Source organism: Mytilus californianus, unplaced genomic scaffold, assembly GCF_021869535.1.
Source record: "Mytilus californianus isolate M0D057914Y unplaced genomic scaffold, xbMytCali1.0.p SCAF_100, whole genome shotgun sequence".
Taxonomy (NCBI): Eukaryota; Metazoa; Mollusca; class Bivalvia; order Mytilida; family Mytilidae; genus Mytilus; species Mytilus californianus.
Genome location: NW_026262583.1, coordinates 122,165 through 138,121, shown reverse-complemented (window position 1 = coordinate 138,121; position 15,957 = coordinate 122,165). Strand labels below are relative to the sequence as shown.

Genomic DNA, 15,957 nt, shown 5'->3' with positions numbered 1-15,957 from the left:
TCATTTTTCTCCTCGACCTCACGGTTAGTTTCCCTTACTTCTCTGTAATACTCTGATGAACCATATCGTTTGGATCTTCGGAGGAACTCTGTCGCCTTCCTCTTTTCTAACGTTAGACTTGATAAGTCTTGTACCACTCTTTCACTTCCTTATGAGTAAAAAAAATGGATATGTAATTTATAAATGAATAAATTGATACAGTGTTTCTAGATAAACTTCAGAAGACTACGGTACTTTCGAGTTCATTGCTTTCCCAATAAAGCTAATTTTATGAAGTTCATTACCAGTTAGTACAACATCCACTTATGTAAACATTAGGACAAATGTAAGGGCCTGTGGACGTTACCTTTTGGTGGCAGTATCATGTTGTCAGTTACTTCAGTTCGAACTTCCGTTTACTGCCATTCCTTTACAAATTTCCCCTTTTCGATGGTGTACCGGTAATCAGTATGCTGCACAAACTGGTAAATTACATAGCTTTGCTGGTTTTGCAACGAACTCTAACATTATTATTGAATTTAACATCTATATTTGTTTATGGATTTGATATTGTTGTCAATCGATTGCAATTATATTTTTGAAGTAGGGCATTTGATCAGCATTAACTTTGTTTTATACTAGTAGAACACACCCGCGACATAACGGAGTCGTGACTGAATCAAAGTATCTACATTGTACGCCTTATTTTTAGCCTGGATTTTAAGTTTTCGAATTGTCATCTCATAATGTCATGCTGATTGTAAGGTGCACAGTTTTCTCTGCTTTCAAAATCTTTCTATTTGAACCCGTCGACCCAGAAAGTATTAAATACTGTTCTATTTATTATAGAATTATTAATCATTTGGAAAAAAGGGCCTTGAATTGTGTAATTTTGATCAACAAGTTACATGCACCATTGTCCTATATTAGTTATATATAAAGTTGAATTCTTTGATTCGTCGTTTTGAAGTCATGGCGGCTAACAAATTGGAAAGTGGCGTGAGGCGTTTTTTTTTAGCCTGGATTATTAGTATTCGTAATGTCATCTGATAAAGTCATGCTGATTAAACGGTGCACAGTTTTCTCTGCTTTCAAATTATTTCTGTTTGATCCCGTCCTGTTTCTTTTTTTAACTACAACCGCAAACTATATGTTACAATGATTGAATTTTGTATTCGGTTTTGTCAATCCCTGTATAATGACAAAATTCGGGTGTGATTATGACCCGTATATATAGCAAATCCCAAATACACCGTTTGGTGGTGTACCTGATAGAGGCGGAACGTACAGATTAGGTTACAGGTGACAATTACAGTTGGTATCAGTATCGGATTGGCCACGGAACTGGTTAATTATTGGTAATATTAATTATGTGGAAAACAAAAGGTCCTGTAATGTTGTAATTTTTAATCAACACCATTGTCCTATATAAGTTATATATAAAGTAGAATAATCAATTGTTTGATTTGTCGTTTTTACGTCATGCCGGCTAACAAGTTTGACCTCGTTATTTTAGTATTAAAGATAGTTCATGTAGAGACATAATTATTGTATCATAATTCCATCACATATATCAAACGGTTCAAAAGAGCTGTAATTATTGATGAACGTATTACAAATGTATAGCCGATATACTCATGCCCTGAAAATGATCGAAAATTACGTCATGAAAATGTCCTATATGAGTCTCCCGAAAATTCCGTATTCTATTAAGATTAACGATTCAACACCTATATATTTAGGTAGACTCGTTGAAATTCTATCTAGACGTTTATATACATTGAAGTTTAGTTGCCCCGTTGAATTGAAGTCTGTTCTTCGATTTAAGCATGTTAAAATCTAGAACTGAAACAAATTAATACACCAGAGGTGATTAGGAGATGGTTTACATAAACCACAAAACGTGTTCATATAAAAATAATAAAAATTGAATTGTCACATGATGTAACAACATGTATGAAAACTAACTTTTATATCGAGCAAGGAATATGAAAAATCCTGTTCCAAAGTTTTCAAGAACAAAATACGGGTTTTGAATATTTTCGTATCCCTCGAATTGCTCTTGTTGTTAGACAATTCTGATATCCATCTTTTTAAAAAGGACAAATTATTTGAAATATGATGATTCTACAAACCTTTAAGTGCTTCACTGACTCCAAGAAATACCAAAGTAATTGACATTATCAAAAGAGTTGTAGAAACCATGTTCTCGCCTTTCTTTGCTTTTAAAAAAAATTCTAAAAAATATAATTGATTACAAATATCAGAGACATTTAATATATGTCTCTGCAAATATGAACCAATTCAACTGTATAAAAACATTGTATAGTATTTGTTTTTCAATATGAATCTCACTTCCTTAGCTAATTAGTAAACATCGTTTAATAGACAACTTGACTCATATCCGTCTTAGTGAATAAGAAATTAAGAACGCGATTTAAAATTCTCCCATCTTAGTTCTCGTATACAAAATAAAAAATACTTACCCTTCCACAGTACCTGTTTTTATCAAATTATAACGCAATGTATATATATGCTATTTGCGAATACACCTCTAAGCTCAAGGTCAGCAGGTAAAGAAATAACAGGTCTTGATTTTAATCTGAGTCGGCTTATATGTGTGCTGGCAATTACATTCAGCTAGAAAATGCGTTTGCAAAGAAGATTCGTACGGTTCTGTGGCTTCTTTTCACAAAAACTCTTACACAAAAAATGTTCGTAAGATAAACTGAAATGTTCATGTCTTAGGAGTATTTTTTCTCGAAAGATTTTTTTGTGAAATTAGTCGCTGACTGCTCCTGAATTACCGCATTGCATGGCGCAGAATCAATGTTTTATATATATATATATATATATATATATATATATATATAAACAAGTCTAAATTGAAAACAACGTTCAAACCTATGATTGCGTTGGATAAAAACCGCAATTTTTATACGTGTGCATGCAAAACAAATTTTTTGTTAGAGGGGTCTAAATACAGCACAAACAACATTTTCCAAAAGACCAAAAAAGTGAAAAAGTATATTTTAACAAAACGCATTTGACTAACAGGTCGAACAACAAATGTTCTTAAATCCTGCTGACTGCCATTGGCGATTGCCAAATAAACGGATCACAAGGTGTAATAAATGGATCTTAACTTTAAATTTAATACCAAACAGAAAACAATAAACTTGCGGCGAAGATGGTATACCGCAAACAAAGGTGCAAAAATTTTTTGTACACCATATCCGGATTTCGACAATTAATGTCTCTTCAGTGATGTTAGGAATCCAAACGGTTATTGGAAGGCCACATAATTTACCTCAATTTGGGATAGACTCTTGAATTTTGAGGAGTCAAAATAGGATGAACGGATCATATAAACCCGAAGGCAAATATAATACAAGCCCAAACGAAAAAATATAAACAAGTCTAAATTGAAAACAACGTTCAAACCTATGATTGCGTTGGATAAAAACCGCAAATTTTATACGTGTGCATGCAAAACAAATTTCTTGTTAGAGGGGTCTAAATACAGCACAAACAACATTTTCCAAAAGACCAAAAAAGTGAAAAAGTATATTTAACAAAACGCATTTGACTAACAGGTCGAACAACAAATGTTCTTAAATCCTGCTGACTGCCATTGGCGATTGCCAAATAAACGGATCACAAGGTGTAATAAATGGATCTTAACTTTAAATTTAATACCAAACAGAAAACAATAAACTTGCGGCGAAGATGGTATACCGCAAACAAAGGTGCAAAGATTTTTTGTACACCATATCCGGATTTCGACAATTAATGTCTCTTCAGTGATGTTAGGAATCCAAACGGTTATTGGAAGGCCACATAATTTACCTCAATATGGGATAGACTCTTGAATTTTGAGGAGTCAAAATAGGATGAACGGATCATATAAACCCGAAGGCAAATATAATACAAGCCCAAACGAAAAAATATAAACAAGTCTAAATTGAAAACAACGTTCAAACCTATGATTGCGTTGGATAAAAACCGCAATTTTTAACCGTGTGCATGCAAAACAAATTTCTTGTTAGAGGGGTCTAAATACAGCACAAACAACATTTTCCAAAAGACCAAAAAAATGAAAAAGTATATTTTAACAAAACGCATTTGACTAACAGGTCGAACAACAAATGTTCTTAAATCCTGCTGACTGCCATTGGCGATTGCCAAATAAACGGATCACAAGGTGTAATAAATGGATCTTAACTTTAAATTTAATACCAAACAGAAAACAATAAACTTGCGGCGAAGATGGTATACCGCAAACAAAGGTGCAAAGATTTTTTGTACACCATATCCGGATTTCGACAATTAATGTCTCTTCAGTGATGTTAGGAATCCAAACGGTTATTGGAAGGCCACATAATTTACCTCAATTTGGGATAGACTCTTGAATTTTGAGGAGTCAAAATAGGATGAACGGATCATATAAACCCGAAGGCAAATATAATACAAGCCCAAACGAAAAAATATAAACAAGTCTAAATTGAAAACAACGTTCAAACCTATGATTGCGTTGGATAAAAACCGCAATTTTTATACGTGTGCATGCAAAACAAATTTCTTGTTAGAGGGGTCTAAATACAGCACAAACAACATTTTCTATATATTATTGATTTAGCATATGATTAATTCATGTCAGCATATGCTTATTTGTATTTCAGCATATGCTAATTTGTATTCCAGCATATGCTAATTTGTATTACAGCATAAATGAGCATATGCTAATTTGTATTACAGCATAAATGAGCATATGCTAAATCCATTTCATCATGACGTTACGCACGGTATTGGTACCACCGAGCGTTACACGACAAACGAGGATGTTGACGTTATTATAAAAAACGTTTCAAGCGTAAACGTTTTTAACTTTCTCCTTGAATGTAAAATTAACAAAAATCTAAGGGATAATCTATTTGATTTTTTTTACCTTCTCATGATTTTATGTCTCTTACCCAAGAAAAAAAAGTAAAAGAAATGATAAACCCCTTTATTATAGAATTTGTTTAAAATATTGGCTTCTTTATAATACAGTCATTAGAACTGAGGGCAGAAGTCTTTTTTTCCCATCTGTTCATTTCTTATAGAATTGTTATTAATTTGCTATATTATGTTTTGTTTTAGTTTTTGTCACAAATTAATTATGTTTATATGACGATAAAGATATTATATGTGAAAATGCCACTTAAAGTGACCGAAGAATTTACATTCTTTGAAAACTTATTAAAGTTGCTTCATTATATTTTTTTTTTCAAGCCGGGGTTGGCATTTATAAATGCAAACATTGCTGATATCCAATTTTCTATTTAAAATTCGTGAAAAATTTGTATTTTTGTGTCAAAATTATACTCAACAGCAATGATTAGCACTGAATAAAAAGTTGGTTTCTTGAATGTATGTAACACGATTTAAAATCTTTTTTTATATTATTTAGCGTCTTTCATTTTCAAAATACTGAATGTTTTGAAACTTTAAAACTAATTGGATGCTTTGAGTGAAACATATGCAGGGGAAAATTGACGCTACCTCTGTACTCTTAGGACGAGCGTGCTTCCAAAATATCACAATGCATGTCTTCGTTTATAAACTTCGTCTTATTTTCTTAATTTTCTTTTACTGTTTGTGTATTATCAGTTTTTTCTTTTTCTTAACATTTAGCAATGTTCTCTTTGTCGCAAGACTTCTTCAATCTTGGCGAATGAAATGTTTAATATTTTGGTTTTGTTTTGTCTCTTTCTCCTATTATACGTTTCTTTTTCTTTGATGTTATTTAATAATTTCTCTCCCTGAATGTGTCTTTTTTCAGTTTACATTAATATTCAAATGCTTCTTATTTTTTTCTTTGAAAGTAGTTGATATTCTTTTCATAATCTCATTTTATCAACACTTGATTCCGTTATCAAGAGGTCCATTCTATTAATTTTTTCATAAAGTGTGGCTTATACTAATGTTTATAATTCATATTTCATATTTTATCGGGTTAAACTCGGACGAATAATCCTGATCGGAAAGCACATTACAAGAGCTATCGTTTCATATATATATATATATATATTATTTTAAACTCTAACGTTTAAATTAGTTTTCTTTTTATTCACATAAATGCACCTTTTCCATGTATAATCCTAACAAAATATGATAATTTTCACAAACTTAAGCTTTAAAAAAGGTCGGCGATCCATACTGTGTATTATTATTTTGATATTTGGCAAAGTATGGAAACTATATCCCTTTTCATATATAGACCAAAATTTAACCACTTTTTGCAGGCCGAAATCCGATTTATAAAAATGTTCTAATTTTTTATGTGACAAAAATTATATATATTTTTTTAATATATGCTCTCGTAAATATACATGGTTTAATGTTTTCTGATAGGAAGTAATATGGACCAAGAATACAATTAATGTACTTTTATACTATAAATTGTTTTTAGCTATTCCAATTTCAACATAGAACTGGGTATCGGTTTACACTCAATTTTCTTTGACATTTTTAGACCGTTTTCAAACGGGTTATTTGCGGGTTTCGGCGGTTTCAGTTCTTGATTTTGTTTTTACAAGACTTAGTATATAACGCAATAGTGCAGTCATGTTTTGTGACGTTCTGTGAAGATAAAAAAAATAGATCTACTATAAACAAAACAATGAAAATTTTTACACAACAGATTGCCATGGGTGATTGATTGTTTTGGTGTAGTAACGCCACATTCAGCACTATTGGTTATATCGTGGTGGTCAGTTTTATTGTTGAAGGAAGCCATAGTGCTCGGAGAGAACCACAGATTCACATAGCAGACATTTTGTGGTTGATTTATTTGTTAAAAAATAACAGGAAAATATGATGTCAATTTTTATACATACAGCGTGTTCAATGTAGTATATAAAAATAAGGAGATGTGGTATGACTGTCAATGAGACAACTATCCACCCCAAGTTTAAATGAAGTGAATGTAAGCATTTATAGGCAATCGTACGGCCTTCAACAATGAGAAAAACCCATACCGTATAGTCGGTTATAATAGGCCCCGACATGAAAAATATGAAACAATTCAATTGAGAACACTAACGGCCCAATTTATAACAAACAATTAACGAAAACAAATATGACAGACACGATTCAACGATAACCACTCAAATGCAGGCTCCTGACTTGGGACAGGCACATGAAGAATGGTGGGGTTAAACATGTTTGTGAGCGCTCAACCTTCTACCTAACCTTGGACAGTGGTGTTACAGCACAAAATAAGACCAAACTATAAAAATCAGTTGAAAATGGCTTAACTCATCAAATCGAAAACATTTATCAAAAACACAGACCGGACGTGGCAGGGTATTTATACTTCCATTACAACAAAAGACACAAAATACAGATCTGAGAGTACTTGCAGTTACTGAAAGCCTGTTCAAAGCCAATAAGAACTAATAAAAATCATGTATCTAAGGCTATATATCAATCAGTACACATCCAACATCCAATGGATTTAGTGTAAAGACGTCATTAACTGTCAGAGAAAATATGACCTTGTTTATTAGGTCTTTCCACTATTTTGTGGAAAGACCTATTGTATTTGTTCTGATTATTTTTTTTCTTCTTCCGCAAAATTTGAAAACTTGTTTAGTGGTTTCACATGATGTCGCTTAGATTTTTTGCATATGATATCGAACAGTTATTGCGTTTTTGAGACTGACCCTGTTTAGTCGAAGACTTTTTATTGTAAGAGTTATCTCCCCAAAAACTGTTTTCTTTGTGGTGAGAACTCCTCCGTAACCGTAAAAGAAAGCGACAAATTTATTTTACTAAATTGCTCGTTATATCCTCAGGATGATTTGTCAAATTTTAACCGAATCAATTCGTAGACTCCGTATGACAGTTATTTCCCCTTTTGAATTTGACATAAAAAGTTAAATCACCAAAAATATTGAACTGCGAGGAAAATTCAAAACGGAAAGTCCCTAATCAAATGGAAAAATCAAAAGCACATCAAACGAATGGACAACAACTGTCATATTCCTGACTTGGTACAGGCATTTTCTTATGGTGGATTGAACCTGCTTTATAGCGCTAAACCTCTCACATGTATGTATCATAAGTGATATGTCACATGAATGGTAAGTAATACAGACCTAAGGTACGTGCATTTGAGGTCCTGGGTTCATAAAAACAAATTTGAGGTCAAGGTCAAAGGTCAAGGTCATGTTCTAAATTTTGACTTCATTGTTCCGAGATCTGGTCTGACAATCTTAGATATATTTAAAAGAACTAGTGCAAAATGTTTGCCTCATTGTGATGAAGATATGATACATTTGATCTGAAACAATCCAATGACATCTTATAGGAGTTATTGTCCCTGAAATGATTCAATTTAAGGTTAATTGATTATTTCTCCAACTTGGTACATGATAAAGCCATTGGGTATTTTGCAAACTGTTGGTTGACATATGACCTTGAAAAATATCAACCGGAAGTGACCTTGAGTAAACCGGAAGTATCCATGTTTGCACTTATTTCATGGAAAAGTACCTAGAAACTATATTTTTTTTTTAAATATGCATACATAAACCTATCATTTGAGACCGGAAGTGACCTACACTAAATCGGAAGTACCTAATATCTCTATTATTACAGGGAAAAGTATATAGAAACCATATATTTTTGGAAACAGTGTAAATAAAGCTATCATGTGAGACCGGAAGTGACATTTTTAAAACCGGAAGTTGACAATCATCTCCCTTATTTCAGGCAAAAATATATAGAAACTTTTATTTATTGAATCAGTATGAAGAAACCTATGCTTGGACGCCAATAGTAACTTTGAGTAAACCGGAAGTAGCTTCTCATCAATAATTTAGAAAATTGATGTGGAAAGACCTTCAATTGTTCTCTGAACAATTGGTTTTTAATTAATATTTGATATTCTTTTTTCTATAAATTGGTTATGCATGCAAAGAATAATTAACTTCCCTAAAAATATACGCTTTCAAAAATTATAGGAAGAAAGAAATTTCGGGAAATGTGGCGTAGAGTGCATGGTGACTTTTTTTTTCGAAGGGGTGCTTAAACTTAATTGTCTGTAAATTGATACAATGGAGCCTGCTACATGTTTGCGTGCATTCCATCATGTTTGTGGGACAAAATTATCCTATAAGTGAGCGCATATTTGCTTTTTTCTCTCTCTCAAATTAATGTAAAGGACAAGTTCCAATTAAGATATAAAACCTCGTCGCATCGCATGCCTATATAGCAGGCAATTCTGTTCTGTTGGAGATTCGAGACAACAAACTCCATTCTGCCACACATTACTTCTAGAAGTAATAACCTTCATATACACGTTGCTTTGTAGCTGACTATAGAGATTGATCTACTCGCAGTAAACACATATTTTTGGCGTAAGATTTTTTGTGAAAAGAGCACAGACATTTATATATTTGCACTATTACATGGAGCTTAGAATACAAGTATGAAAACAAAATATCAGCTCTGCAAGTTGGCTTAAAAAGAAATGAATCATATAATTATATAGTTTCGATTCGTTTTATACTAACGCTAGGAAAGAAGGTCAGGGTGTATATTTTGAATCGTTTATTATCTGGCTAAGGGGGAAAATAGATAAGATGAGCTCACTGCTGATCGCATTTTCTTTTTCACTGTATGTTCCCTTTTTAAAAGTGACACTGTGATCATATGTAACTTTTCTCACTTTTATGGCCCCAGAGCCCGGTCTTTTTCAAGTATCTGAGTTAAATATTTCGTTATCTTAAATCATTTATACAATGCTGATCTACTTTGATGCATATTAAACAAGAACTTTATTTAATATAGATCAGACCATTTCATGAAATTAATTGGTTGCCAAATATGCTAGAAAAGTCATGTACAGTTTAACTTTATCTTGACGGGAACATGAAATTACAGTTATGGGGACATTTCATTGGACATCTCAGATCGTTTCGGAGAGCACATTATAAGAGCTGTCTTCTCATATATATATTATTTAAAACTCTTAACTTTCAATTTTCTTTGTATTCGCATAAATTAACATTTCCCGTGTATAATCCTTACAAAATCTGAACATGTTTTACAAGCTTTTAAAAGCTCTAAAAAAAGGTCGGCGAGCCATACTTTTTCCTATGTTTTTGAAATTATAGCATTTTGGCAAAGTATGAAAAACTCTACCCCTTTTTATATAGACCCAAATAAAGCTACATCAACTGATATTTGACCATCAGCAGACTGAAACCGATTTTAAAAAATATACTCATTTAGTTGTGACAAGATAATTATTATTTAAGGAACTGCTTTCGTAAATATACATGGATCAATGTTTTTTGAAAGGAAGTACTATGGACCAGGAGTGCATTTCATGTACGTTTTCTACAATGAATTGTTTTTTAGCGCTTCCAATTCTAAAATATATCTGGGTATCGGTTAACACTAAATTTTCTTTAACATTTTTAGACCGTTTTCAAACGGGTTATTTACGGGTTTCGGGTTTCGGTTTTGAGTATTTTTGATTTTTTAACAAGTATAAAAAGCAATATTCCAGCCATTTTTGTGACGTTCTGCGAAGAGAAAACATAAATCTAATATACACAAAAATTAACTTTTCCACGCAGCAGATTGGTTGATTGATTTATTTGTGTTTAACGGCATATTCAGCACGATTGGCTATTTCGTGGCGGTCAATTTTTATTGTTGAAGGAAGCCGAAGTGCTCAGAGAGAACCGCCGATACACACAGCAGACATTTTGTAGTTGATTTAGTGGTAAAAAAGGAAACTATGGTGTCAATTTGTTACATATACAGCGTGTTCAATGCAGTATATTTATTGTATTTAATATTCTTTCTTTAGTTTTTCTATAAATTGGTTATGCATGCAAACAATGATGTACTTCCCACAAAATATACGCTTTCAAGAAATATGGATAGAATTATTTTTTTTGAAAGATATGGGGTACAGTGCATGGTGACGTTTTTCTAAAGGGAGCTTAAACTAGGTTAAAATGTACTGGGAGTGTCTTTGAATTATTACACTGGACCTGCTACATACATAGTTGCGTGCAATTCATCATATTTATCGGACAACTATTACCCTAACACTCAAATTAATGTAAAAGACAAGTTTCAATTAACATTTTAATACTCGTCCATCGCATGACTATGTAGCAGTAAATTCTGTTGGAGATTCGAGACAACAAACTCCATTATGCCACACATTACTTCTAGAAGTAACAACCTTCTTTTTCATACATTAGTTGCTAGGTAGATGATAATAGATTGTTCTACTCACAGTAATCATTTATATATTTATACTACTACATGGAGCTAAGAATACAAGTACGGAAACAAAATCCTGGCTCTGCAAACTGGCTAGAAAAATTGATTCACATATATAGTTCCGATTCTTTAATTGCAACGCTAGGAATTAATGTCAGGGTGTATAGCTTCAGTTTGAGTGATTTATAATCTGGCTAAGGGAAAACAATAAGGTGAGCTTATTTTTGAATGCATTTTCATTTTTTACTATATGTTCTTTTTCTAAAAGTGAGACTGTGATCGTATGTGAACTTGTCTCACATTTTTGGCCTCGGAGCCTGGTCTTTGTCAAGCATCCGAGTTAAATATTTCGTCATATTTAAATTATTTATACAATGTAGATCTACTTTGATGCATATTTAAACAAGAACTTTATTTAATATAGATCAGATCATGTCATTAAATTAAGTGTATGCCAAATATGCAAAAAATATACAGTTTAGCGTTATCATGACGTGAACGTCAAATTACAGTTATGGGGACATGTTATTGGACATCTTAGATCGTTTCGTATGTTATACCTGCAGCTCAAACAAAAATATATATCACATCATGTTAGAAGAAATGAAATGTATTTTCCGTTCATATCGGTTAAAGAGTGTTCAAAATTGGGGATCAAATAAAATTTCGTTTAATAAACAGCCTCTGGGTTATTATATGCGTCATTTTATCCATCGGGACATTTTATTGGACACGAGAAAACTGACGATGTTTTGAAAGTAAGACTGCAGTTATATAGTGATGCCTTCATAAAGCTTCTTTAGGAGATGTATAAATTTTCTGATATTATTAAAAGCCACATTCATCTGTTATATCTTATACTAGTGAAGGCAGAAAGTTCTTATAGGAGCTGAGCAGCTGAATGGGACATTTGTTCTCTTCCTAAGCTCAAAGCTTCTGACAATCTTCTTTCACTCACAGTTAAAAACGTTTAGGACGCTATTTTTCATCAATTGTATACAATACTGTTGTAAAATGTTATCTCATTTAACCTACTAACTAGTCCGCATTGTGATTTCAAAGGCACACACAAAACAAAATTGTAAAATGACGTTATAGCCGTCGAAATGAGCAACGTTTTTCTTTACATGATATACATAGCACAAAATCATCTATTTTTTTTTTATTTCTGTGGTTTATTTCCTTTCGAATGATATGCTGATCATGGATATATATTGTGTAGGAAAAGAGCGTGAATTGGATTAACCCGCTATCTAACGCATTTTTTCAAAGAAGCACCGATACCGTGCGCAACGTCCATATGCTAAATTTTAAAATTAATTAAGCATATGCTGAAATCAATAATTATGATCTTGATTCCGCGCCATAGTATTGAGAGATATACGAAAACGTTTTGTCGGTATCTTCAATATTTGGCGTTGTAAAATATAATAATAAAATCTCTAAATATCATTTCTAAATAATAATAATAATATCTTTATTTAAAGAGAGTAACTCATTTGGATTAAAACAATTTTCAATGAGGATCTATACATACAATATTAACTACACGAATAAAACATAATCAATCTACTAATATACAAATATAACCGATATATATGTTACAGTAAATAGATGAAATTAGGAATTACATGTAATTACTAAAATTTAGGAATTACATGTACTTCCTCATGCACTTAGTTAATACAAGTAATTCCTGGAACTGCCCGGTTATTACCAATAATTACACTTCTCACAAATGTATTTCTCATATTTGGATTGATATCATTGTCTTGCATGTTGCAAATGATTTTTAGCGAGTTTCAAAAATTATAAAAAAAAACATTTTCCAGTTTCAATTCACAAACAAAACTAAAGAGCATGCAGTCTTGAAGGACCATTCGTTCCTAAACCCTTAAGTAAGCTCTACAATCCATACCCTTTTACTTTCTTATCTAGTTTCTTGAATTATGTCTTAAATTTTAAAACAAAAATATCAAGTTAGTAAATAGCTGTAAAAATGACCAAAAAAATCATTGAATATCAGTAATCACTGAAACAATCAGTAAATACATGTAATTACTCAATTGATTAGTAATTACAGGTATTTACTTAATTGTTTAGTAATTACGTGTAATTTCTTATTTCACCTATTTACTGTAACATATACATTTCAGTAGTTAATTTTAATTTCGTTTGTGATAAAAAAAAGTATAAAGTATAGGAGTGCTTTATGTTTAAACTTTTCTACACTCATCATAGTTATAAGTAAATCAAAATAACCACTCACCTTCAAAAGTTGAATTGTAATCGTTTTAGTAAATAAAAAGCCTATATAATGATGATGACCTTAACACTGGATATTACGTTATAGAAACTTTACAGGCGACCGTATGTAGTATCCGCTTCCTATCATTGACCTATCACTGGCAAATTATTTCCGCTACATGTTAGTATCGATACAACGTACATGTAGTTTCGCATTAGTTTTTATGACCTCTAAATTCAACGATATATATGGGTTATAGTAAAAGTAATATAGTTAATACGAAGAGAGCCCAAATAAAATGTGAATCAAATCCATTGAGCAAACCAGCAATAATCCCATACCGACCACCGAATACATTTAAATTCCACACCAATAAGATGTGTCAAAATTTCAATCTTACTGCAGACAGTTATTGCTAGCTCTATAAACAAATCAATTAATTTTTCCTTGTTAGCACATTGGCCTAGTACAAAGGAGACATATGGAATTCGGCTTAACTCATTAAATCTTTGTCATGATATATATACCAGCTGCACAACTACACGCCCAGTGTTAAACGACGTTCTCTGAATAATTGTTCCATATACTTTATACGTCTCTGATCATAGATGTTACATTTATTAATAACGCTTTTTGTGTTCAGTTTCTTGCGTCTTTCTTTTGAATTGTTGCATGTTTGATTTAGTTAAGTAAATCACAAAAGTAATGAAAAACACGAAGTGTTACAAAAATGTAACATTCACAATATATATGAATAATGGCATAAACTCAAAACGCTGCAATGAATAATAAGTACATTATTAATCGCATTGGTTTAAATCTTTTTTTGAAATGGTTGCATGAATGTTTTAGAAAAAGTACAGTTTATGCCTTATGTAAATATTATCAGGTATATGTTAAATGAAAATGTACAAGTTAAAAAATGCTACATGCATATTATATATTTCTTTATTTAAAAAAAAAATACAAGTGTGGACACCGATGAGTGTGGATAGTATACGTTTTGAAGTTTGACAGTGTTTTCTGACAAAAACAGTTTTCTTTTGTTGTTCTTTTCTCTCTCTTAGGGTTCTATGTTTAAACTATGTTCCACTGTGACAGCCATCCTGAATATCAGACCTGTACCAAACAAAGTAAAGTTAGCAGTGTTGTTTATTCAATATGTGGTATTAATGTTCAAGACTGTTTGGAGGAGACACTATTTGTATGGATTACCAAATGATTATGTTAAAATGTGTTCTACAACTTTGCTTTTGGATAGCAGTACAAACTTAAAATTAGGAGAGGGACACATTAGTTGCATTTCTGTAGGGTGCAGTTTTGTTGTGGTATACAAGTGCTGTACTTCACATTTACACATATTGATAAATTAACAAATTAATGCCGTCTGATAACCCCCAAGACGTCTCCACGTAGAGAAAGAATTTACTAAAAAAAATCTATTTATGTTACATTTGCCAGACGCGGATTCAGGCGGTGGCACATCAGGCTAACGGTCCCTAAAATAAAGAACAAACAAAGTAATAAAGGTATAATCACAGCTAATGTTGTGTCAATAAGATGTCCTCTTATTCCTAATTCTTAGGTCCTCCCTCTCTAACATCAAATACTGGATCCGCGCCTGGTTTGGAGAACAAACCACATTCCATGGTTTTGATGTTATCTGTGATATCTTTACTGTATGCATCAATGTGGAATTAAATCTGTAGGGATTTCTAAGAATTGAATGCTTCTTTTTGTAAATTTATTCACGGCTGTCATTCGGTATATCGAGAAAAATGATCGTGAAAGAATACCTAACGGTGGTCATGCATTGCGCTCGGATCGCGAAAGATCTGGTATCGAATCGTGAATGTAATTAATTGTAATTCTACTTCAAAATCTGTGAAAAATCTGCTGTATTTTCAAAATGCAGAACAAATCCGGAAAAAAAATATGTCTGTCCAAATGATTCAACTTTCTCAATAATACTGTGCAATAAGATATGGAAAATATGCAGTACTTTAGGAGAAAACACAAAAGGCGCAACACAAGTCTGTGGGATTCATCAAACAAAGAACACGTTTTGTACCTATAATGATCACATTCCAATATATAATGATATATTTGAAACTAAATCTTTGGTGTGTCAGATAGTTCAGTAAAAGAAAAGGTCCTTGAAACCGTTTATTTTGTTGTTGAAAACATTGAATTTTGTTGATTTTTCATCAAAATTGATCGTGAAAGATCGGGCAGCGCATTATCTTGATCGTGAAAGACGAGTCGTGACCAGACTGGCGCAGGACGTTTGCGCTTTTGTACCTGTAACACTAAATGTCATTTCCGCTTCAAACACTATGGACATTTGTGCTTTAGACTTTGATGCACCTGTACAAAATTGACAAGACATTTTCGCTTTTTATTTATAACAGTTTACCTGTAATCTTAGAAAAATT

At 32.2% G+C, this 15,957-nt stretch overlaps 1 long non-coding RNA gene across 1 annotated transcript; it reads right to left on the bottom strand.

Moving 5' to 3' along the window:
* Nucleotides 1-13,655, bottom strand: LOC127719199 (uncharacterized). The gene is made up of 3 exons (XR_007990185.1): nucleotides 13,544-13,655; nucleotides 2,115-2,216; nucleotides 1-148 (listed from the first exon to the last, which is right to left on the bottom strand). It is a non-coding gene; the product is annotated as an uncharacterized LOC127719199 (long non-coding RNA).
* Nucleotides 13,656-15,957: the final 2,302 nt, after the last annotated feature.